The sequence below is a fragment of the Trachypithecus francoisi genome, unplaced genomic scaffold (assembly GCF_009764315.1).
Source record: "Trachypithecus francoisi isolate TF-2019V2 unplaced genomic scaffold, Tfra_2.0 Lachesis_group10, whole genome shotgun sequence".
Taxonomy (NCBI): Eukaryota; Metazoa; Chordata; class Mammalia; order Primates; family Cercopithecidae; genus Trachypithecus; species Trachypithecus francoisi.
This window is the reverse complement of record NW_022681455.1, coordinates 118,492,250-118,517,161: the sequence shown is the minus strand read 5'-3', so window position 1 is coordinate 118,517,161 and position 24,912 is coordinate 118,492,250. Positions and strand designations below refer to the sequence as shown.

Genomic DNA, 24,912 nt, shown 5'->3' with positions numbered 1-24,912 from the left:
TCTACCTCCCGGGTTCTAGGCATTGTCCTGCCTCAGCCTCCACCTCCCAAGTGTCTGGGACTACAGGCACATGCTGCCACACCCAGCTAATTTTTTGTATTTTTCGTAGAGATGGGGTTTCACCGTGTTGCCCAGCCTGGTCCCAAACTCCTGAGCTCAGGCAATCCACCCACCTCAGCCTCCCAAAGTGCTAGGATTACAGGCGTGAGCCACTGTGCTCAGGGGGCCTTTTTAAGGTTGGATTAGTCTTTGTGGTAGGAATCTGTACTGTGTGTTGTCAGATGTTTAGCCCTCCTGGCCTCTATCTACTACATGCCAGTAGCATCCTCCCAGTTGTGACAACCACAGATGTATCCAGACATTGCAAAGTGTCACTTGGGTGGAAGGACAAAATCTCCCATGGTTGAGAATCAGAGGAAAGTCAATGGGAATCAGACGAATCTAAGCACCAAGACTTAAAAACTGATATCTTACAATGCCACCTACTTCACAGGGCTCTTGCAGATGTCTTAGTTTGGGTCCCCCAGAAGCTGACCCTGAGATAAGGATTTGAATATAGGTATTTTATCTGGAAAATAATCTCAGGAAAGAACAAGATATTAAGACAGTAAAAGAAGGCAGCCAATACAAGATGTGTTATCGAGGCCATATCTACCATGCATAACTGGAGTTCAATCCCTCTGGGGAACTCTGTGAGCAAGTGTAGAATACACCTCTGTGTTATCCCAACCATGGGTAAGGAAGTCGGAATATTTATCCAGCACATTTCCATCTGCTACTTGTTGAGGGCTGCTTCTGCAATAGTAATTCTTGTGCCTATCTGGCCTGTTCCAGTCAAGCGTGCTCCCACGGCAGACAGAAGTCCTAAGCAACCTTCGGCATTTTAAGTGCAGAAAAGATAGGGTGTAGCTGACAGCATCTTCTACAGGAAAGTGTTAAATAAGGTATTATGCAACACAGGTCAAAGACCTGGCACAACATGTGACACTTAGATAATAAATCCTAATTACCTTCCCCCATTAGGGGCTTATGATATCCATTGCTGAGATCTCCCGGCATACAGAGAAAAGGTCAATGCAAATTTTAAATATTAAGTGGTCCAGGGGAAATCACAAATGCAGTTAGGAGCAGGTTTATTTTTCCATATCCTTTTTCAATATGGTTAAAATTGAAGTCATTGGACAAAATATTGTGGTCATGTTTTCAGACATTTTCCAGTAAAACCCACTTTTCTGGTAACTAAGGTGTGTTCTAAAACCAAGTGTTGTCTATTTCTGATGTTCCATCTGCCATTTTAAGGAGGAAAACTATTCTACCAGAGTCATCTGCGATGTTAATTTCTGCCTATCATCTTATTTTCATGTGTTCATGCTGGCGGACTAAATCAGGTTGGCAGGTCAATTTATGGAAATGTTATCTTATCACCCGTTGCAATTAAAGGAAACATTGAGAGAATCATAGAATGTCAGAATTGGAAGATCATCCAATTACCCCCTCCCCATGACTGCTCTATAGATAAAGGAAAAGACATTCAGAAAGGTTAAGGTTACCCATTTTTTCAGAGGCAAATCTGCGATTCAAAGTAAGGTCTCCTGGTTTCCAGTTATTGCCATTTTCCATTGTGTTATGCTGTCTCCTTATTTTGACATTTTAAGCTAAGCAGCCTCTAAAGTTCCTACCTAAAATAGACATGTTGCTGGCACATCCCCTTGGAGGTCAACATTTCAGAATATGGGCATGAACCTGAGACTCTGGACAGGCTATAGTTTTCTGTCCAAAGAATAGCATTGATATTTGTTTAATTCTCCTGCCTTCTAGATTTTATAAAACAAAGAGAGGACTATGTTTTCTAGGGAGTGTAAATATCAGCAACCAATGCAGCAATTCTCTAAAACTTGCTGGCCTCAGATATGTCACAGTTACAGCTCCATATGGACAGGGCTTGCAATGATAACCTTCTTAGTACTAGGATGGGAAATTACAATTAGTTCCAGTATCCCTGTATTCCCTTCTGCCCTCTGTCCTTAGGCAAATAGGACATACATTCATTCAACTATTTTTCAGATTTCTATTCTGTACTGCTTGCACTGTGCTATGGATGCCAGAGTGTCCAAAATGATTGGCATGTGTAAATCTCCAGTCCCAAGGTGCCCACTGAGTCTTGGACTTGCATCTCTATCGTTTTGGCATTTGTTTCCACCTGGCTGTCCCAAAAGCAACACATCACACTCAACTGATCCAAACCTAACTCGTGCCCATTTCTGAATGAACTCATTCAGAGATGAGTCAGTTTCCTAGTGCTGCTGTAACAAAGTTCTACAGACCCAGTGGCTTAAACATCAGAAATTCCTTTTCTCAGAGTTCTGGAGGCACAAAGTCTAAAATCAAGGTATTGGCAGGGTTGGCTCCTTCTGAGGGCTGTGAGTGAAAGATCTATTCCAGGGCTTTCTCCTCAGCTTGTAGATGTGCCTCTTGTCCCTGTGTCTCTCCGCTCCATCTTCTCTCTATGACGCTCTGTGTCTGAATTTCCCCTTCTCATAAGGACACCAGCCATATTGGATGAGGGCCCACTCCAATGACCTCAATGTAACTTAATTGCCTTTGTAAAGACCCTATCTCCAAATAAAGTGACATTCTGAGGTGCTGGGGGTTAGGACTTCAACATAAGAATTTGGAGTGGTGGGGGTGGGATGCAATTTAACCGGTAACACTCCTCTTACTGTGTTTCCTGCTTCAGTGGATGGACTGTACCATTCCCCAGCGCTAAAGCCAGGAATCTGGGCCGCATCCTGGCCTCCTCTTCCTCCCTCGCCCCCACGTCCCTATATTTCAGCAACTGCGTTATCTCTTTGTCCTCAACAGCTCTTATGACTGTCTCTTAGTCTGGGTGGTCACGCTTCTCACCCTGGAGTATGACAACACTCTACCACCTGACCTGGCTGTTTCCAAAAGTCCTTCTGTGGTCAGAGTGACATTTCTCAAATACAACATTGAACATGTCACTATTTATTTTGGACTTCCCAATGTCCATCACAGCTTTCGGAATAAAATGCACACCACCTAGTTTATCACACAAGGCTGGCCCCTATTATCTGACCCAGGCTTCCTCATTCACTTATTTCCTCCACTTTTCCAGTCTCTACTCCCTAACACACACAGAACTTCAGCCACCACGACTAGCGTTTGCCACGAGCATGGCATTATGCAGCCCTCAACCCTGGCATTCTCAGAGTGACCTTTCATCTTACTTTTGTTTGTTATTACAGACAGGGTCTCACTCTGTCACCCAGGTTGGAGTGTAGTGGCTCAATCATGACTCACTGCAACCTTGAACTCCTGGGCTCAAGTGATCGTCCCACATCAGCCTCCCCAGTAGCTGGGACTACAGGTACATGTCACCACACCCAAATAGTTTTTTTTTTTTTTTTGAGACAGAGTTTCACTCTTGTTGCCCAGGCTGGAGTGCAGCGGTAAAATCTTGGCTCACCACAACCTCCGCCTCCTGGTTTCAAGTAATTCTCCTGCCTCAGACTCCTGAGTAGCTGGGATTACAGGCATGCGCCACCACGCCTGGCTAATTTTGTATTTTTAGTAGAGACAGGGTTTCTCCACGTTGGTCAGGCTGGTCTCGAACTCCCGACCTCAGGTGATTTGCCTGCCTCAGCCTCCCAAAGTGCTGGGATTACAGGTTTGAGCCACTGCACCCAGCCTTTTTAAAATTTTTTTTTTGTAAAGATGGAGTCTCACTATGTTACCCAGGCTGGTCTAGAATTCCTGGCCTCAAGTGATCTACCTATCTTGGCTTCCCAAAGCACTAGGATTACAGGCATGAGCCATTGTGCCCAGCCTCACCTTAGTTTACTGAGGAAGAAGCTGAGGTTTATAGAGGGTAGGTGTCTGCTCCAACACCAGTAGAGTAACAGCTTGATCTGCTTCACTCCTTGCTGCCACACGTACCAGCTGAGCAACGTATAGGCACCTCTGCTCACTCATCTAAAATATTTGTATAGCAATACTCTACACGGTCTAGGTTTACTGTGAGATTACGTGTTATAATGCGTCCAAGTGCCTAGAACAATCAATGCTCAATACATACTTGCTATCAGTACTCCTAAGTCCTCTCTTACTATTTTTCTTGGTCTTATTATATTCGCAGTAGCAATATACCCGCTATCCTGCCATCAGATCCTGCATGACTATGCTATTTTAGCGCCGATGCCAGTTTCCCCACATGCTGTCCTCCTTCTCATTATGCCTTCTCTTCCTCTTTTTTCTGCCAATCAGAGCCATTCCCACTCAGGCATCTCCATCCCCAGGAATCCTTTCCAGCATGCCAGATAGAGTCGGTTGCCCTCTTTTGTGCCCCTGTTGACTTGTGGTTCCTTTCTCCCAAAGTGTGGCTGCCACGGCCTCTGTGGCTTCTGCCTGCCCTATCTGTGAGCTCTGTGGGGGCAGGGACTGTGTCTCCACTGGCCCTCTGCTCCTGTGCCCAGGGCAGAGCCTGACACACAGTAAATGTCTGGTAAAACTTGGTGGACAGATGCATGAGAAACTGGAGGAGTTGGGTGTATGGGGGCAGCCTTTCCCAATCGTTTTGCAGCCTTCATGTCCTTTAGTGTTGTAGAGTTGGAATAAAGCATAGATTTAATTAACCTATGCAGGTTTTGACCCAAAGAGAACTTCACTATTTCTATTTTAAAGAAAAACATGCACATGGTAAAAAAAAAAAAAAAAAAAAAGAGAAGAGAGATAATGTAAGTATTCCAGATCACTTATGTACTTATAACATATAATATGTGAGTATTAGATAATAAATATATATATAATTACTTATAACTAGAATAATGTACAATTAATATATATAGCCATGATGTGTATATGTATAATAATATATACTATCTATTTAATAATATAGAAATAGAATTACTAATAACACAATTAAAATTAGTATGCTATATAAGTATTATGTATAATATATAATAATCTATACTATTACCTAAATATTAATGGATGGAAAACATAAATTCATCACATATCTACTTGCAGCCTTTCTGTTCTCCATCACCTGTCTTAGGCAATGAGAGGCCCTGATAACATCTTCAATACATTTTAAATAATGCTCAGCATTCTGTATTTAAGCAGAAAAGTGCCTTCCCACACATTTATAGAAAATCCGTGTTCTCCCTTCTCCAGCTGCCGAGGTGAATGCACGATCAGCAGCCCATTTATCCTCGTTTCTCCTACGTGCCTAGCAAATAGCATGGACTCAATAAACATTTGTGGAAGACAGAATGAACTTTCAATAAAAAGGACCTTGCAATTTACCTCCAGAACCAGAACATAAAATGAATAAGACAATCCATTCTCCCAGTCGCAGCAGTAAATGACGATTTGCATGCACTTATTTTTAATGGATTTTCCTTCCTTCTTTCGAACGCAAGAATTCTGCGCCACATCTGCCCTTCTCTTCCCTATGGCTAACAATAGAGCACTAACAGCAGCTGCAGCTTCTTTTGTCCCACCATGGGGCAGATACTGTACTAAAGTGCTTCGTTAAATCCTTAAACCACCTTTAGTGTAAGTATTTTTGTCTTCTTTTCATACCTAAACCTGGGGACTCAGAGAGAAAAGGAAAGTTGGCCAAGGTTACCTGGCTTATGAATGATAAAGCTGGGAATCAAATCCAGGTATCCCTGACTTCAAGGCCACTCTGCTATTAATCTTCTTATCTGTGCAGCTAAGCACTCGAGTTGACATCTTAGAGACAACTGCGGGTCTTTGCCATCAATTACTCTTTGGATGACTTTGTCTCAGGTTCATATGGGCGAAGAGATTTTCAACCAGATGTTAATCAACTCAATCCTTATTGCAGAGCTGCTGGAGTCTCCTTAAGCAGACCACAGGCAGCAGGGAATCCAGAGACTGTGGTAACAAGGGAGCTGATTTGGGTCCCTGAAACATGACCCTGATCGACAGACTAGTCATTTAAAGCAAGATCATATTCCAGCAAAGCTAAGTATGTAAATGAATGCTTAGAGGACTGAATCCATCTCTTTAAAGGCTTCCTACACTGCCTGGTACATATTAAGTACTGAGTAAGTAGCAGTCTTTAGCTACAACAGTTTTGGGACTGGGATGGGGCCCAGCTGAAATTCTTTTTACCCACTAAGTGGGAATGTAGGCTAGATGATCCTAACCAGTGCACTGAAATTCAGGATTTAGCATCAGAAACTTGACTAAGTAAGGACAGAGAATGGATGGTTTAGGAAAGTCTGTATAATGTAAACACTGTCTACTCCTCCAGCCTTGTTTCTCGCCATATTCCGGAACTCTACCTTGACCACAGGGAAAAACGATCAGTTCTTCCTAAGTGCCACCCCCTCTTTCACTGCAGGATCTTTGCACATACAGTCCCCACTGCTTGGAATCCTCTTTCCTGTCTTTTCTCCCAGTTTATTCCTTGTATCCTTTGAATCCCAGCCTCTCCGTTACTTCATTGAGTCATTCATCCCATCACTACAGTGCTTTCTTTTTTCTTATGGAGTCTTGTTTTGTTGTCCAAACTGGAGTGCAATGGCACAATCTCAGCTCACTGCAACCTCTGCCTCCCGGGTTCAAGCGATTCTCCTGCCTCAGCCTCCTGAGTAGCTAGGATTACAGGTGCCCACCACCATGCCTGGCTAATTTTTGTATTTTCAGTAGAGATGGGGTTTCACCGTGTTAGCCAGGATGGTCTCAATCTCTTGACCTCGTGATCTGCCCGCCTCGGCTTCCCAAAGTGCTGGGATTACAGGAGTGATTACAGTGCTATTTAATGAGCATTTCTATTGGATCAAATATTATCGGAGGTGCCAGAAATATAAACAAGTTATTTATATATATGGTCCCTGTCTTGGAACTTGTATTGTAATGAAGATGACAGATATTAATAAAATGAACCATTAAAAGTACAATTATACACCTAAACCATGAGAATGAGAGCACCAATTCCACTGAACCACTAGCAAAAGAACACATTGGTGCGCTATGTTTTTGCACATATGCAGACAGTGAGGGGCATGCATTAAAGTGGAGTATGTGGGCATGTCGGGGGAGATAGATAAGGAAAAGGAAAGGACTCACCTGTGGTCAAGTTTCTCCAATGGATTGTGTGACTAGGGGCAAACTCATCATCTCTCTGTGCCTTGGTTTCCCTTTTTCTTCTTTTTGAGATGGAGTCTCACTCTGTCGCCTAGGCTGCAGTGCAGTGGTGTGATCTCAGGTCACTGCAACCTCTGCTTCCCGGGTTCAAGCGATTCTCCTGCCTCAGTCTCCTGAGTAGGTGGGACTACAGGCACACACCACCATGAGCAGCTGATTTTTGTATTTTTATTAGAGATGGGGTTTCACCATGTTGGCCAGGTTGGTCTCGAACTCCTGACTCATGATCTGCCCGCCTCAGCCTCCCAAAGTGCTGGGATTACAGGTGTGAGACACCACGGCCAGTCGGTTTCACATTTTTAAAATGGAAAATTGGACTTAATGATCTCTATGGTCTCTTCAGTTCAGATTTCTTGATCACATTGACTAGTTATTTAGCTGGGCCAAAAGCAGTCTATTTGGAGAAATCTCCCAAAAAGTATGAAAGTTGAGTCACTATCTCAAGTTTGATGAAAATGGAACTTTCTGTTACTAACTTGACCATTTTCAAGATCATCTTACAAACAGAATTTTGTATATCTCTTCTAAAAGTTGTTTTCACTAAACAGCTCATGAAAACCACAGATCATTAATGTAGTCAAAGAATGGAAATGAATGAGCAGAATGAACTTGTGAATGTTGGGAGAGGAGACCTGGAGGAGATGGTGAGGTAAGATTTTCTTCTTCCAAAGATTGTCACTTTATTTTTGCATCTTCATCAATGCATGGAGATACTTAGATGAGCAAAAATAACTGAAAATTATCACAAAATCAAGTCCACTGGATGCATGAGCCATACTTACGTTTTTCTGATGACAATACAAGCTCCCACATTGAGGTTTAGACACAGAGTCAGAAACATTTTTTTCAGATCACGCTGTCATTTGTCTGCTCGACAATTCAGGGACTCAATTGTTGTAAGAAAAAATTCAAACCCCACTGTGTGGGCTGATCCATGTGACCTGCCACCAAAGGCAGCAAGGACTATTTTATGTTCTCACCGACAATGCTTCAAGCATCAGTCAGTTTTTCTTTTTCTTTGTTTGTCACTGCAAAGCTGTTGACCTACACGTGACATGCACTGTGACACACAGGTGCTGAGAATTTCAATGGCAGGAAGTTATAGGGGTGCACAGCTGAGATAGGAGAGAGGGAAGAAAAATTGAAAAGGGTGGGACAGCCATTTTTCAATAGATCAAAATATAAGTGTGGACAATTTTTTTTTTTTTTTTTGAGACAGTCTCGATCTCTTGCCGAGGCTGGAGTGCAGTGGTGTGATCTTGGCTCACTGCAACCTCCACCTTCCGGGTTCAAGCGATTTTCCTGCCTCAGCCGCTCGAGCAGCTGGGACTACAGGCGCATGCCACCACACCTGGCTACTTTTTGTATTTTTAGTAAAGACGGGGTTTCACCTTGCTGGCCAGGCTGGTCTTGAAATCCTGACCTCGTGATCTGCCCTCCTTGGCCTCCCAAAGTGCTAGGATTACAGGTGTGAGTCATGGCGCCTGGCCAAATTGTTTTTAATCCCCAAAAGAAGTAGACATATTCTTTGGGAAGACTTGGTGGATGGTGTCTTATTTTTTTCTCTTTTATTCATTGTACGGATCCGTGCTTCTCAGTGTGTGGTGCCAGAGCCAGAAGCCTCAACATCACGTGGGGACTTGCTGTAATGCAGACTCCCAGGCTCCCCCCCAAGACGTATGGAATCAGAAACTCCCAGGATGAGGCCCTGCAGCCTGAGTTTGGACAGGCCCTCTAGGGGATTCTGCTGCAGCTCAAGCTGAGAACCACTGACGTAAATCATCACGGTAAATCATTGGCACATTCCCTGTGATTTAGAGGAGAAAGGTCCCATGATGCTCAGAATATCTGACAATCAGATATTTTATTTAAAAGCTGGATGCAGCCTGACTATTCGTATGTAATTATACATTCCCTGGAGAATCCTAATGTGCTGACGGCGCTGAGATGCACTGCTCTATAAAGGCATCCTTCTTCTAATGTGCTCAATTATGGCATTGTAACAATCCACTTCCTCTTTTCCTAGTTGAGGCTGACATCAGGGTCTATGGGTTTAGCGTGTGGGATCCTGTAGATCAGGGTGTGACCATCACAGTCTTCTGTGATCAGAGAAGCAGGAAGAGAAAATCAGCCCCCATCCCCATTAGCAGGGTCTGAGGCTTTTGATGCTTGGCCACGGTGCACCGGGTTTTCCTAGCCCGTCGCAGCTCTGCTCCAGCAAGTGACTGCGAAGATGACAATGTAAACCTTTTCCTCTGCTTAGACTGCTCTCAGCTCATTGCAAAGGTACTGGATTAAGAAGCAAATGAGGCAAAGTGGTGAAGCATATAGGTTGATTCATTCAACTCCAGCTGCACAGAGCTTACTGTGTGCCTGGCAGGGCTCAACATACCCTATAAATAATAGCTCATTTAATCCTCATCATAACCTTCATGAGGTAGGTACTAATTCATCATCATTTCCTAGATAGAAGAACTGAAGCACAGGCAAGTGAGATAACAGCCTAAAGGCACATAGCAATACCAGGGAGAAGATCTGAATCCAAGTAGTCTGGCTCCAGCTTCCACAGTTTAACCACTGCCCTATGCGACAGGACAGTTGTGGGTCTGTCGGCTAAAAGGAGAGAAGGAAGGGGAACCATCTCTTCCTGGTAAGTTACGCTTTGTCAAGCACTATGCTGGGTACTTTACACACATCCCATTCTATCCAGCCAACATCATATTGCCATCTGGAAGAAAGGCTCAGAAAGAGCAAGGGGATTTACTCAGAGTAATCTTGCCAGGATCGTTGGAAACTGAGGCTCAGGAAGTCTAAGTACTAGCAACTGCAAGCGATGAGGTTTAAATGCAAGCCTCCTTATTGCTGAGCCCAAGTTCTTCGTGCTTTGTTACCGACATCTAAGGCAATGAAACAGAAAATGTGATGATGCAGAGGTTGCGTACCAAGGTAAACCTTCTGGATCTCATACCTGAGTCAGTCCTGGGCTCTCATACCTGGTTGATCTTGGGCAAGGTGAGCCTAGCTGAGTCTCAGATTCCTCCTCTTTAGATTGAGGATGATAATGGCTACTCCACAAGGCCAGGTGTGGGTCAGTGTGGGTAACACATGTGATGTGTTCACCTGGGGATGGCCCAGAGCAGTTGTTCAATAAGCTGGTTTCATCCCCTTTGTCCTCCAAGACCACCTCTTCTGGGAAGCCTTCCCAGAGTTCCCCAGAAGAGTTCATCTCTTTCTGCTTCACCCCAGACTCACTCATGTCACCACCCAACCATCCTTTACTCTGTACCCTAATTCTCCTCTCCTGTTTGCTTCTCTTCTCTAGTTTTTTGCCCTCCCCTCTCCTCCCTTTCTTCTCCTCCCTTCTCTTCTCTGTCTCTCTCTTCTTTAAAAATTTCTTTTGTATCTCCCATTAGGCTGTAAACTCCTTGTATTAGTCTGTTCTCACACTGCTAATAAAGACATCCCTTAGACTGGGTAATTTATGAAGGAAAGAGGTTTAATTGACTCACAGTTCTACATGGCTGGGGAGGTCTCACAATCATGGCGGAAGGCAAAGGAGGAGCAAAGGCATGTCTTACATGGAGGCAGGCAAGACAGTGTTTGCGGGGGAACTCCCTTATATAAAACCATCAGCTCTCGTGAGACTTATTCACCATCATGCAAACAGCACGGGAAAGACCCACCCCCATGATTCAATTACCTCCCACTGGGTCCCTCCCACGACACGTGGGGATTATGGGAGCTACAGTTCAAGATGAGATTTGGGTGTGTACACAGCCAAATCATTACTCCTTCAGGAAAGGACCACATTTTACTGCCTTTATATACACAGCATTTATCGACTGCATAGATCTCAGTAACTGCAGGAGAATGGAGGAAACAACAGAAGAGTCAGAAGTGTGAGCAAAGACAAAGGCAATCAAAAGGACCCACGATGTAGGTCAGAGGGCAACTGAGGGCTAGGGCAGAGGATGTGTGTCCTTTCTAGGAAAGTGGAGGCTGCACAGTCACCTCCCTTCCTTTATCCCTTGGTTGGAGGTGGACGAGGTCTGCCCACTGAGATACAACCTGTTGGTAGCACAGTTACAACTTTACATCAGTGATGGGGGAAATTTATGTGCATGTCAAGGGCAAGTATTTTGTTGTTTTGCTTTTCAACCATGCACATGGAGTGGAGAGAAGGGTAAGATGAGGGTGACAATGGAGGGAGAAACATAGGAAGAACATTAGGATAAAACAGATGTGGGTATAGAAATACATTCCACAAAGAGCCACCAGAGCTGGACTGTAGCACTGGCTCTCCCTAGGGCAGTTTGCAGATGCTTCCTGAGCTGGACTGAGTGAACTTGGACCTGTCCCTCCCTGAGGTGCTCCCACCCCACACCCACCTGCAAGTGGAAGCCTGCTTCCAAGATTCAGGTCACCTGTGGGGACAGAAGGATGTGTTCACGAAGGGATTTGGCAACAATGACTCCCACTCCGCACATAAACTCGGCTGCCAGCCAGTGCCCGAGAGGCCTGATCAGGAAACCCCTCAGCTAGGTTTCCTGACACCCAGTCCTCATGGAGCACAGCAGGCAGCTTCCGGATCAAGGGTGGGAGGGAGGTGACTTTTGCTTTCCCCAAGCTTCTCCTAGGAGGCAGCTCTATGAGCCCGGGCCTATGGGATGACGCATCAGTGATAGCCACTCCTCTGCTCTAGCCGAGAGGGAGGTCAGTTCACTTTTGGACTGTTGACTTTTTGAGGGTCAAGCCAGCACAGAGTTTTGTTGTTTAAGCAATAAGGACGGGCAGCCCCGAGATAGGGAGTGGGAGAGGAGCACTAATATGGCCCTGGAGGAAGAGACTGTGGGAGATCCCTGCTTTCAGAACAAGACCCAAAGCAAGCTGGCTCTGAAGGGAGTCTTGAACACGCAGGAGCAGAAAACCTGAGTTCTGATCCTGCACTTGCCATTTCAGGGCTTTGTAGCTTACGTCCTTCAGATGTACAGGAAGGAAAGGAGCAGAGTCTCCGAGGGTCCTATGTGATGGTAAACACGACAACATGGACTTTGGAGTCGGGCAAACCTGAGTTTGCAGCCTAGCTATGGCACTGACAGGCTGTGTGACCCTGGAAAGCTACTTCATCTCTCTGAGCCTCAGCGAACTCACATGCAAACAGGTAAGCATACTTAGTACAATGCCAAGCATGGTGGATGCTCGGTAGATTTTAGGACCCTGCTCTCTCTCTCTCTCTATTATTATTATTTTTATAATACAAGTTTTCACTCTGTTGCCCAGCCTGATGTACAGTGGCATGATCATAGTTCACAGTAAACTCAAACTCTTGGACTTAAGCAATCCTCCCACCTCAGCCTCTCATATAGCTGGGACTACAGGCACTTGCCACCATGTCTGGGTAATTTAAAACATTTTTTTTTTTTTTTAGAGACAGGGTCTCACTATGTTGCCCAGGCTGCTCTCAAGCTCCTGGCTTCAAGTAATCCTTTCACCTTGGCTTCGCAAAGCACTGGGATTACAGGCATGAGCCACCATGCCTGGCCAGCTCTGCTCTTCTTACTCTAAAGACTGTATCATTCCGTGTTATGATCTTCAGTCTACTAATTCCAGGTTAAATTGCTTTTTTTTTCAGGCCCTCTGCGATTTCTGATTGTCAATGGCAGGGCAGGGTTGGAAAGGTTCAATCTGTAACCATAGCTGCCCCTGCCCTACCCTAGCACAGTTTCGTGTGAATTAGAAAGACAGTCTAGTATCTGTTGCCAGGCAGAACTGTGAGCCCTAGCAACTAGAGTGTGGCCATCTCTTGCTTGACCCATGGTCTGGTGTTTTTGTGCAGAGGACAGCCTGTCCAACTGCACATTGGTAACTCTGCTAATAAACCCTTGTAGAGACCATATCAAGGCTCGTGTCTGTCATCAACAAAACTCTCCAAGTGAGGGACACCATGCATGGCCACAGGACAACCCATAGCCCACAGACTGACACATTGCTTGACAGTTGGACTCCAGCAACCGTGGAGCAGGCCAGTCCACCAGATGGCAAAGTCCCCTTCACAGGGCTCTAAATCAAGGAGTGTAGGAGTGTTAGAGTCATTTCCAGGCTGGCTGCCTTCCATGTAGTGCATTTGGATAAATTTCCTGGATGCTTATATTTGCATAGTGGGATGCCGGATTCTCATTTCCAGCCCAATTACAATTTGTACCCACAGTCTGAAGTTGTGATTTTGATGAATGCATCTCTTTCAACCAAATCAAAACAAAAAAACAACCAAATGACTGAAACTACTATTGTGTAGGGGGACTATATAATTTATTAGCTAAATTGGGACTCTTTTTGAGAATGAAAGGGAATGCTATTATTTATGCTATTATTAAGACAACAGGCACAAACTGTGTCTTAGGCAAATTGGGTCATACAGTCATCCTGATATTAAGGCAAGGAAAATAATTAATAGGGTGGCCAGGAGGGAAGGGCAGAGGGGCAGCATCAGTGGGACTTAGATTCTGATCCTTGGATCTACTGCTAAGCACTTGAGGGAACTTGACCTTGTTACTCTGAAGTGATAGCCTTAGCTATAAAGTTGGGATGATATTACCTACCTCACCAGGTTACCATGAGTGTGCAACAGACAAGTGTGCATACAGCCTTGCACAGGATCAAAGTGGGGGCTTAGGAGATGTAAGCTCATGTCCCCTACTCCTGTCTTTACCCATCTCCTACAATGCCTGTACCCTACACACAGGGATTTGTACACCAGCATGCAGCAGTGCCTGGCAGAAAGCAAACGCGCTTACTTCGGACGATGGTTTCACAGCTCAGCAGCCTGCCTTCCGGCCTGGCTTGGGTGTCCGTGTTTGCTGAAGGCACCTCATTAGCAAGGCCTCTCAACAGGAACAGGAGCCTGACCTTGTTTCAGCAACTTCTGATGTGATCAATAATTCCATTTCAAAGTACCTGCCCTGAACATGAATGACTCAAATGCTCACATCATTGCTCTGTTTCTGCCAGTCCTCAGAGATCAGACGTCGGGACTCTTTCTATGACTTTAGATCCTGCGGCTGAGGTTTTGTTCCATGCGGGACAGAACCCATCGCAGCTGGAAGGTGACATCGGAGGCTTCTGGATCAGAGTACGTTTTAACTGTCAGTCCTGTAGGGAACTGGAATGCAGTGGCCAGGTCTCCAGATAGAAATTCCTACTGGGATGTTTAGTTCTATTCATTTCACCTTTGCCACCTTTCCATTCTCAGACCTGCCTTCTTTGTAGGACAGGACCCTTTTCAAAGCTCTTTGTCCTGCTGTTTCCTATCAATGACCAACTTTCAAAGTTAATGGACTTTCTCTGCGAATGTAGTAAGAGTAAAATTATTTCACTCTTAATATTGTTTACTAAGCCATCCCCCTTGCTCAAAGAGCGGCATCACCAGGACCAATGCTGTCGCCAGTCACCTCTTACCTGGAGCCCCTGGTACACAGACAAGCACATAGAATTTGTTCATAAATACATGGAGATGAATGAGTGAATGGATGAACGAATGATGATTTCTTCACATTTTCCCCTCCTTTGATATCTTAGTAATGCAACGCCCTGTTCCTTTCATGCTATCGTCTCTGTCTCAGAAATTTTGCACGTTTGTGTCTTGTTTCATTCAGTGGACATTGATGTGCCATGTACCTAAGTGCCATGTGCTGTGCATCTACTTTTTTTATTATTATACTTGAAGTTCTGGGATACAGGTGCAGAACGTGCAGGTTTGTTACATAAGTATACACGTGCCATGGTGGCTTGCTGCACCCACCAACCCATCGTCTACATTAGATATTTCTTCTAATGCTATCCCTCCCCTAGCCCCCCACCCCCTGACAGGCCCCGGTGTGTGATATTCACCTCCCTGTGTCCATGTGTTCTCATTGTTAAACTCTCATTTATGAATGAGAACACGTGGTGTTTGGTTTTCTGTTCTTGTGTTAGTTTGTCGAGAATGATGGTTTCCAACTTCATCCATGTCCATAAAAAGGACATGAACTCATCCTGTTTTATGGCTGCATAGTATTCCATGGCGTATATGTGCCACATTTTCTTTATCCAGTGTATCATTGATGAGCACTTGGGTGGGTTCCAAGTCTTTGCTATTGTGAACAGTGCCCTATGCTGGGTAGGTTCTAGGAACACGAGGTGGCATGTTCTAGAGGCAGACCACCTGCGGAAGTACCCCAATCACATTTACTAGATAGCTGGCATTGGGCAAATCACATAAGCATTCAGAACTTTTGTGTTTGCCCATGTGCATGGTATTGGTGGCTCCTGAAGGTGGGTGTAGGGAGTGAAGGAGATAGCCCCAGTAAGGGCTTAACACCCTGCCTGGTAGCAGCTAATATTAATGCTAAGGACGCCAGCTCCTTACCTGTCTCTCTAACAAGATCATGGACCAGGCATGGTCCCACATAGGGCAATCCCACATGGGGGGACCAAGATGGAGGCAACATGAAGAGCATTGAAAACACAGCTCTGGAGACTCTTAGCACCTAAAATGTCCTTGAGTCATCCACTCCAACCTCCTACCTGGTGCAGGAGGAGCTTCCTGACTCAGCTTCCTCCAGTAATATTTCCAGGATGAAAACTAATGAGGCGGAAATGGTGCACTAATTGCCTCTCTAGTCAGCCCATTCTATTTTGAGGTATTTCTAATTGTTAGAAGGTCTTATTTATAATATGCTGTCCTCAGCCTTCCTGTAAATTTTGCTCTTAGGAAGCATGACACACAAAACTATAGACTTCTATGTCTCATATCCCTTCTTACTCCCTGGTGATATTTCCACCATGCTCCTGCATCATGGATCTTCTCTTTTCCAATCTGAGCATGTTTCATCCCTTCAACTCTTCTCTTTGGCAAATGGCACTACATCCAGGGGACAGTGGCCTGGAAGGTGATAACCCTCTTACATGTGGCACAGCAGAACCATCTCCTTCCATTTGAACATCAGCAGTTCCTGATATTTCTTTGTTCACAGCCTACTTTTGTATAACACAATTTTGGGTAGCACACTTGACTGATAAATTCAAATAATGCTAAAACTTAGGCGAGATTACATTGCCATTCGCAACCACAGCATAACAACATCTCACAGTCTCTATATTGACACTTAGTTTTGCCACTTGACTTTAGAACTTCTTAGTCGTCTGACTTGGCTCTTTTGATGCATGTGCACAAGATGAATGTCTTACATGGTCCACTAAAAGGGTGATCTTCCTCAGGCAACAGCCTCAATTTAGTCCTCACAGCAATGGTATTGCACGTTACACTGCATCTTTGAGCTCTATCATGTCCACACTCTGATGGACAGGCAGGACATGCATACTCAGTTGTACCAAAAATGAAATGTACACATGGGTCAAAATATGGTGGTCCACTTTGCCGAAGTTTTGAAGTGCACAGTTAGCATAGGATGAGGGCAATACCTTTCCAGGACCACAGGTTTATACATCAGAAGCATGGGAAGACCAAGGGAGAGGTGATTGGTTTGGTTTCTGTCTCCCTTCCACCTCTCCTACACCCACTGCTTTTGGCCACTATTTAGTGGTTGCAGGTCACAATCAACAAAAGAAGTTAAAGGTTTAAGAGGTTTCTTTTTCCTGCTTTCTCATTCTCAAAAAGCTCTTGGCATGACTGAAAGCAATTACTTCTCCAAGAGCAGCAAAAACTGTGAACATATTAGTAAGTTCTCCTGATACACGTAAACATCAGAGAATGAAATGCTGCATCTTGCAGAAGGACCTACTCCGACCTCTACTAAGCTCTTTATAAAAAGTATTATTATGAAAGCAACATGTTTATGCCATTGTAAATCATGAAATTTGGAAAATACAGAAAACTATAAAAATGTCAACTACAATGCCATATCTCAGAGATAAACACTCTAAATAATTTGGCTTATTCTGTTACAGTAGTTTTCTAATATGTATTATCAATATTTTTTTAATCCACAGAATTGGAATCACACTGAATACACCACTACGTACCCTGATTATCTTTTTCCTTCTAAGCTCACATTGTGAGCATTATTGTGGGCCATGACAAATTATTTAACACCCCCATTTTGAATGGCTGTGGAATATTTTATTATATAGATATACTACAATTCCTTTTAACCAACTATCTTATAAGAAATTATGGTGTTAAACTATTATACACTGTATTTCAGTGAAGATTTTTGTATACATATCTTTGATTCTAAGTTTCAGAAGACAGAGTCTAAGTCCATCTTACCTATGACTGTGTACTTTGTGTCTAACTCATTGTTGCCAGAACTGCTGATGCTCAGTGTTTGCATAGTGACTGGCTGGCTGTTTGACTAACTCTCTGGTTATCTCTTTAGAAGATATTGCCAGTAGTGAAGGTTGTATCCTGTCTTTTATTAGTATATGGCAGCCCTACCAGTATGAAATCGTGAGGTCAAAGGGTTCAGTAAAATTCTAAAGAAAATATTTGGGGCAGCAAAGCAAGAATTTCTGTCATTGTTGTTCACGGAGGGATCAAGTGGAACCTGCTGGGGCTGTTCCTGCTTTAGTACTGGGAAATCAAACACAATCACTGGCATAATGGCTTACAAGCTGTTTTCAGTCATGAAACTGTGTCTACATGTAGCTCACATTTTGGTGATAATGTACTCATTTATTCTACATACTAATGTGTCCTCCCCCTGTGTAATTAAGAACATCATTATCACTACATAGGACAGGTAAAGTTCATCCATTTAATATGATCCAATACTTGCCAAGCACCCACTCCATTCCAGACCCTGTGGTATGTGGTGGGAGCACAGAGATGCTAAGGCCCATTCTGATTTCAAGAAGACCCCTCTAGCACAGGAAGACCTGGGATAATTGCACATATTAGTGCCTGGGATATACAGGCAGTTAATGCATAGTTGCTGGATGGATGGATGCACGATAGATGAATCTAATAAGGGTAATATCAGGAAGATAATGTAGACGGTATAGAGGCAGAAGAGCGGGAGGGGCTTCCAAGAGGAAGTGACGTTTAAATGGTGAATAGAAACTTGCCAGGCAGAGGAACAACGGGAGCTAGCATGTTTCGCCGGGTAGAAGGCTGGACAGTGCAGAATTACATGGAGAGGATGAGCGGACAGGCCGGGCTGAAGAAAAAGCGACTGGGGGAGGGGATTATGAGGAGAGGTGTTTGTGTTCATCTTGGCTGATCATCAAAGACTTTTTCAGAGGGTTTGACTTTCCCCAAAAGTGGCCCCTAAAGTAAAAATGTGGGTGCATGTAGTTTAGTTGGGATGGGTCTCAGGAAGTAAGATGAACGAGTTAGGGTGGTGAGGCATCGAAGGGAGGAAAGCCTACAAAGTGGCTTACCCCTGTCAACAACAAAGTTCTATTCTAGTGGGGTCCCTCTGAGAGGTAACATAGAACACCCCTCCTAACTGTCCCGTGGAGGGGGAGCACGATCAGGAATGTATCCCCCCACTCTCATCCCGCACCTGCTGAGGGATGCTCCTGCGGCATTCAGTCAGGGCTCTTGCAACCTGCCTGAGCATGGGCCAAATTGCAAACCAGGAAACAACCTCAGGCAGAGCTGCCGGCATCTGCCTGTGTGAATGGACACTGTCAGCGCCGACCTCAGGGATGAGAATATGGCTGTGTCTGCTACACAGCCCAATGGCCAGCAGGCTATATCTTAGCAAGCAAGCTCTGTGACTAGGAAGAAAATCCTCTTCCAATGACTTAATCTTGATGGCAAGTCCTGCCTGGGATGTTTGCAATTTCCAAAAGCCTTGCAAAGTGCTTTCTTCCTGCTTTTCACGTAACTGCCTCCTTGTTTCTGCCTAAATGTCACCCACTCAGTGAAGACATCTTTGATGATTTAATGTGCAGTAGGTCTCTCCACCTGATATTTGCTTTGACAGCATCTTGATCCTTTCATATGTATGTGTTTTATATATATATATACACACACACACATATATACACACACACACGCACACACACACATTTATCACATGTGTATGTATGTGTATATGTTTGTGTGTATATATAGCCATCCCCGGTATCCTCGTGCGATTGGTTCCAGGAACCCTGGATACCAAGACACCAAAATCTACAGGTGTTCAAGTCTCTGATATAAACTGGTAGGCCAGGCACAGTGTCATCCCAGCACTTTGGGAGGCTAAGACGGCCGGATCACCTGAGGTCAGGAGTTTGAGACCAGCCTGGCTGGCCAACATAGTGAAACCTCGTTTCTAATAAAAATACAAAAAGTAGCCAGGCATGGTGGCGGGCACCTGTACTCCCAGTTACTCGGTGGGGCTGAGGCATGAGAAGCACTTGAACCTGGGAGGCAGAGGTTGTAGGGAGCTGAGATCACGCCACTGCACTCCAATCTGGGTGACAGAGCAAGACTCCATCTAAGAAAAAATAAAAAAAGTAAAAAATAAACTTGTGTAATATTTACATATAACCTATGCACATCTTCCTGTATACTTTAAATCATCCTAGATTACTTATAATACTTAGCACAATGTAAATGCTATGTCCGTAAGCTGCTATACTGTATTGTTTAGGGAATAATAACAAGGAAAAAGTCTGTACCTGTTTAGTACAGATGCAACTATCCATTTTCAAAAATATTCTTGACCTGTGGTTGGCTGAATCCACAGATTTGAAACGCATGATATGTGTATAGTATGTGTATACTATGTATATGTATACTATGTGTATAGTATGTGTATACTATGTGTATAGTATGTATATGTGTGTGTGTATATATTTGTCTGCTGTATAGCTATGTGCCTCTCTCCTGTACAGACGGTCCTTGAGGACAGTGACTATTTTGTTTGCTGTCGCATTCCAGATACCTAGCATGCCACCTGGCACATAGTACATGCTCAATAAAGATCTGCTGGGTGGCCCAATAAGGTCCACCACCTGTCTCCTGCTCTCTCTGGCAGAGGAAGGCAGAGGCACTTTGGTCTCCCCCCTGGTCCTCCTCCACAAGCCCAGACCTCCGGGCCTAATTGTCTGCCCATGCTGAGGGGTCGTGTGGCTGGGGAGGGACCCTGAGTGAGCACAGGTTGTATGCAAATATTAGACCAGTTTTTATCAGGGACCAGTTTATATAAGGGACAGGGAGTAGATTGGCCTCTGTTTGGCCCCGTGAAGGGGGGTCCAGATCTGGCACTGAACACACAGCCTTTTTCTCATTGTGGGGATGGGCTCTAGAGAACAGGGCTCCTTTTAGCTGCTGCTCTTGAGGCTTAAAATATTTCCCGTTCTTAATGCATTCCTGACTGGACGTATCTCCTAATCAACTCAAATCCTGGCTTTCAGCCTCACTGGTGTAATTAATTCCCTGGAAGGTTTAGAACTTTCTGTGGGAGAACTCAGGGGTTCCTGGGAAGCAAGGTTTGCCAGATACAATTTGTATTTGCTAAATCCAGCATCTCTCCTGGGGGTCGACCTTCTGTTAGGGCTCTGGAGATCTGGGAATAATGTGCTCACCTCTTTAAGCTGGGGCATCTTGGTGCATCCTCACCACCCTGCCAGCCCCATGAGCTTCACCCCTGCCCTCCCACTGCCCAGCTGGCTTCTCAGAGGCCAACATGACCCTATATACGATTGAAAAAGACAGCCCATAGCAAGGTCACCTTGATGCTCCCAAAATAGTTAAGTGGGCAGAGGCAATGAACAGATGGGTAGACCCATACCTGCTGTCTCCTTTCTCATTTCCTGACCTATCTTTGTGGCTTAAAACACAGGATTTGAGAAGGACCCATTTGAGTGTGAATTCTACCTCCATCTTTGCCAATCGTGTGACTTTGGGTGACTGGCTTTATTTCAGTAAGTTCTGAGTTTTTAAACCTCAAAATGAGTTGATGAGAATACACTATACCTCACAGAGTTGTGAGCAGAAATGAAATAATGAATACAAGCACTGGCAGCATGCTTGTCAAAAACAGAACGTGGAAAAATACATTTCCTTGCTTAATTTACATATATATTATGCATACAAATTTACATGGTAAACTTTGAAAAATTGCTAGTTGGTATTATCTTGGAATTCATTCCATCCATCAATTTATCCATCCAAGGAGTTACGAATAAAACTCAATTTGTGGAGCTGGGAGTAGGGAGAGTAGAGGTGTTTGAGAAAATTGACATTACAGGAAGAACCAGGGCCCTCGTGATTTATTTCTAGCTGCCTATCTCACTTATCACCACCTGCCCCTGGCTTTGGCCATACCCAACACTTGCAGCTCTCTCAAAGGATCATGTTCTCCTGGGCTCTTGTGCCATGTTTCTTGGCTACCTGGAAAATTCCTATTTAAGAACTCTGCTAACCTATCATTCCCAACTCTGCACAGGAATTAATCATTTTTTTCGTGTGAATTACTTTCGTTGGTTCTGTCATTGCAGACTCCACACTCCATGCACATATTTAGTTACTTGTTGGTCTCCTCCAGAGAACTGGGACCCCTCTCAATGCAAGCACTGTGTGTTACCCATTTTGTCTCTGCAGGGGCTTGTACAGGGCCAGACACAGAGTGGGCACCCATCTATAGATCTATAGAAGTCTGTGTCAAACGACTCTCACGTTCATTTGGGCCCAGGAAGAGTTTTTAGACTTTCTCCTTGGAAAAGAGCAACCAGATTGATTTTGAAAGCCATTGGTAGCCTCTCCCGATGGATACAGGCTTAGACGCCACTAAGTCTTTCAGAAAAAGTGAAGTCCAGGCTTTTCCTTGCATGAGTTGAGACTCGCACTTTGCCACCATGTTCCAACCCCATGTAGAGCTCCAGTTTCCAGGCTTTTTCAAACGTGCAGGAAGCCCACACCTTTCTCCCTTTGTCAGAACAATGAAGCCCACTCTAAAAAGCAGTTTCCAGGAGACGGTGAGATCTTGACAGAATCGTCAGCTCTTTGACATAGAGGACATTCCTGCAGCGTGGACAAAGTCTGACATTTGTGAGAGAGAAGAGGAGGTAGTAATTTATGCTTCCAGTGTCCCATGACTACCAGTAGGAGGGTGACGATCTGTCATGTGTAATGGGTCAACAAGGAGGAAATACACCTGGGCATTCCTGCCTGATGAGAGAGTTGTATATGAACATTTCTAAATGCTCATAAAAAAACGTGTTATTGGCCAGCTGTGGTGGCTCATGCCTTTAATTCCTGGCACTTTGGGAGGCCAAGGCAGGAGGATTGCATGAGCTCAGGAGTTCAAGACCAGCCTGGACCAAATAGTGAGTTCCCATCTCACTAAAATGTTTTAAAAAATCACCAGAGATGGTGGTATGAGCCTGTAGTCTCAGTTACTTGGGAGGCTGAGGTGGGAGGATTGTTTGAGCCCAGAAGGCTGAGACTGCTGTGAGCCATGATTACACTACTACACTCCAGCCTGGGCAATACAGCAAGACTCTGCCTCAAACAAATAAAAAAATGACATGTTATTGGTGCATACAAGGCCATTTGATTTAATAGTTAACTTTTAAATCCACGTTGCTTGCTTAAGGTTTGAAGCTAAAGTTACTGTAACCCTTAAGATGAAGAGGACTGAAAAAAGTGTACAACAACCATGCTTACGTAATTTGAATATCTGCCTTCTGAAATCCATGCTGGATTGTGTAATAAGATGATTTCCAATATTACAGTTAAAAATAGCTAAGTATGCATTACATTCTAGACCCTACGCATTAAATGAGCACTTACAAACGAGGAAGCTGAGACTTCGAGATGTGAAGGAATGTGCCCCAGGTCTCACAATCATCAAATAGCAGGGCCAGGAGTCAAACCCATATGTGCCAAGTCCAGAGCCCTGACCACTGCATTCTCCAACCACGGGAGTAAACATATTCATCACTAAGTTGTGGTGTATTTTACAAATACAACTGGTCTGTAGTATTTTCTTCTGAGATGCAAAACCAAATGAATGTTCCCAGGATGAGGAGCACAGATCTGAATGCCAGACAGATTTTATGGACACAAAACAAAAAAGAAACTGAGGAAGATGAAGAGCATCTAGATACTCTTTATGGGTTGGTTTTCTTGTTATTTCACACCATGGAATGCTCCTGATATTCTAACTACTGGCTTTATGCTACAGAGAGAGGTCAGCCCTTCCACCAGCTGGGCCAGCATGCAGAGATGTTTAAAAGGGAAAGAGGTCATAGGTTTAGTTTTGAAAGATTTTGAAATAATCATTCACATGGGCTCTTTTATGAGGACTTCCCTGACTGCCTGCCTCCCCACCTAATATGCTGGACTGCCCATCTGCTTGTATGAGCAAACACTAAAACATGTACAAGATAATGATTCTGTTACCTATTATCTCTGATGTAGGGCATGATATTGGCATAGTCATAGGCACCATTCACTGCAGGCTCTCTTGGACAGCTAATGATTCCATAGATTATCTCATTAAACTTCATAGCAACTTTAGGAGGGGAGATGTTTTGCCAGTTTTACACATGAGGAAACTGAGTCTTAGAGAGATGAAGCAGCTGATTAATATCACCCAGCAAGGTGCAGAAGCTAAGATGCAAATATAGGTCAGTCTCAAGCCAAAGACTCTTACCTCTATGCCATCGTAGACATAAATGAACATACACTCATTCAGGGATTGATATGTGTAACAACACATTCTTTAAATCCATATTTAATGTGCTTTGCATGTTCTAAAGCACCTCCATGCAATGACGGTGATATTGAATTCTTATTGAACTGCTGAACATCAGGTTCTGTTCTAAGTGCTCTGCATCAGTGGTTCTCAAACTTGAGCATGCATTAGAGTCTGCTGGAGGGCTCATGACAACACAGATTGCTGACCCTGCCCCAGGGTTGTGTACCACCCAATCACTTACTGTCATTTTTCTCTATTCTCCTTCTCACTTGTCATACTCTGGTCAGTTTGTCAAATGCCCAGGTCTCATGTTGTTGCCCACTCTTTTATTGAGATGGAGTAACTCTCTGTCGCCCAGGCTGGAGTGCAGTGGCGCAATCTTGGCTCACTGAAAGCTCTGCCTCCTGGGTTCATGCCATTCTCCTGCCTCAGCCTCCCGAGTAGCTGAAACGACAGGCACCCACCACCAGGCCTGGCTAATTTTTTTTGTATTTTTAGTAGAGACGGGGTTTCACCGTGTTGGCCAGGAAGGTCTTGATCTCCTGACCTCATGATCCACCTGTCTCGGCCTCCCAAAGTGCTGGGACTACAGGCGTGAGCCACCGCACCCGGCTGTGTTATTGCCCATTCTTAAAACACTCTATCCTTTCCCCCTTCATTCCCTTCACCTCCCATTTCCTCCTTCTCCTTCAGACATCAGTCCTCAGTTTAGTCCCTGAGCACAGTCATCTTGGGTCCTCTAGACCAGGGGCTCACATCCTCATGTTCTGCGGCAGCTTTTACTCCTCCCTCTAGTACCAATCACCACTGCCATCGATGACTAATGTGCCTCTTTGTAAGTCTATATCATACCCACAGGACTGCAGGCTTCAGGAATGTGGGATGGGACCTGAGTTTGCTCAGTATGGAATACCCAGAGACCAACACAGTTACCCCCAGGGCTTGTACTTGACAGATGCTGAAAGAAAGAGATGGGGGTGGGGGGTGGAGAGAAAGAGAATAAAAGGGAGAAAGAGAAGGAGGAAGGGAGGAAGGAGAGAAAGAGAGAAGGAAAAGAAGAAGGAAAGAAGTA

The 24,912-nt window shown here is 44.5% G+C and overlaps 1 protein-coding gene across 1 annotated transcript in view; it reads right to left on the bottom strand.

Moving 5' to 3' along the window:
- Nucleotides 1–24,912, bottom strand: part of VAT1L (vesicle amine transport 1 like) — a 194,737-nt gene that overhangs the window by 119,670 nt on the left and 50,155 nt on the right. The window lies entirely within an intron of this gene.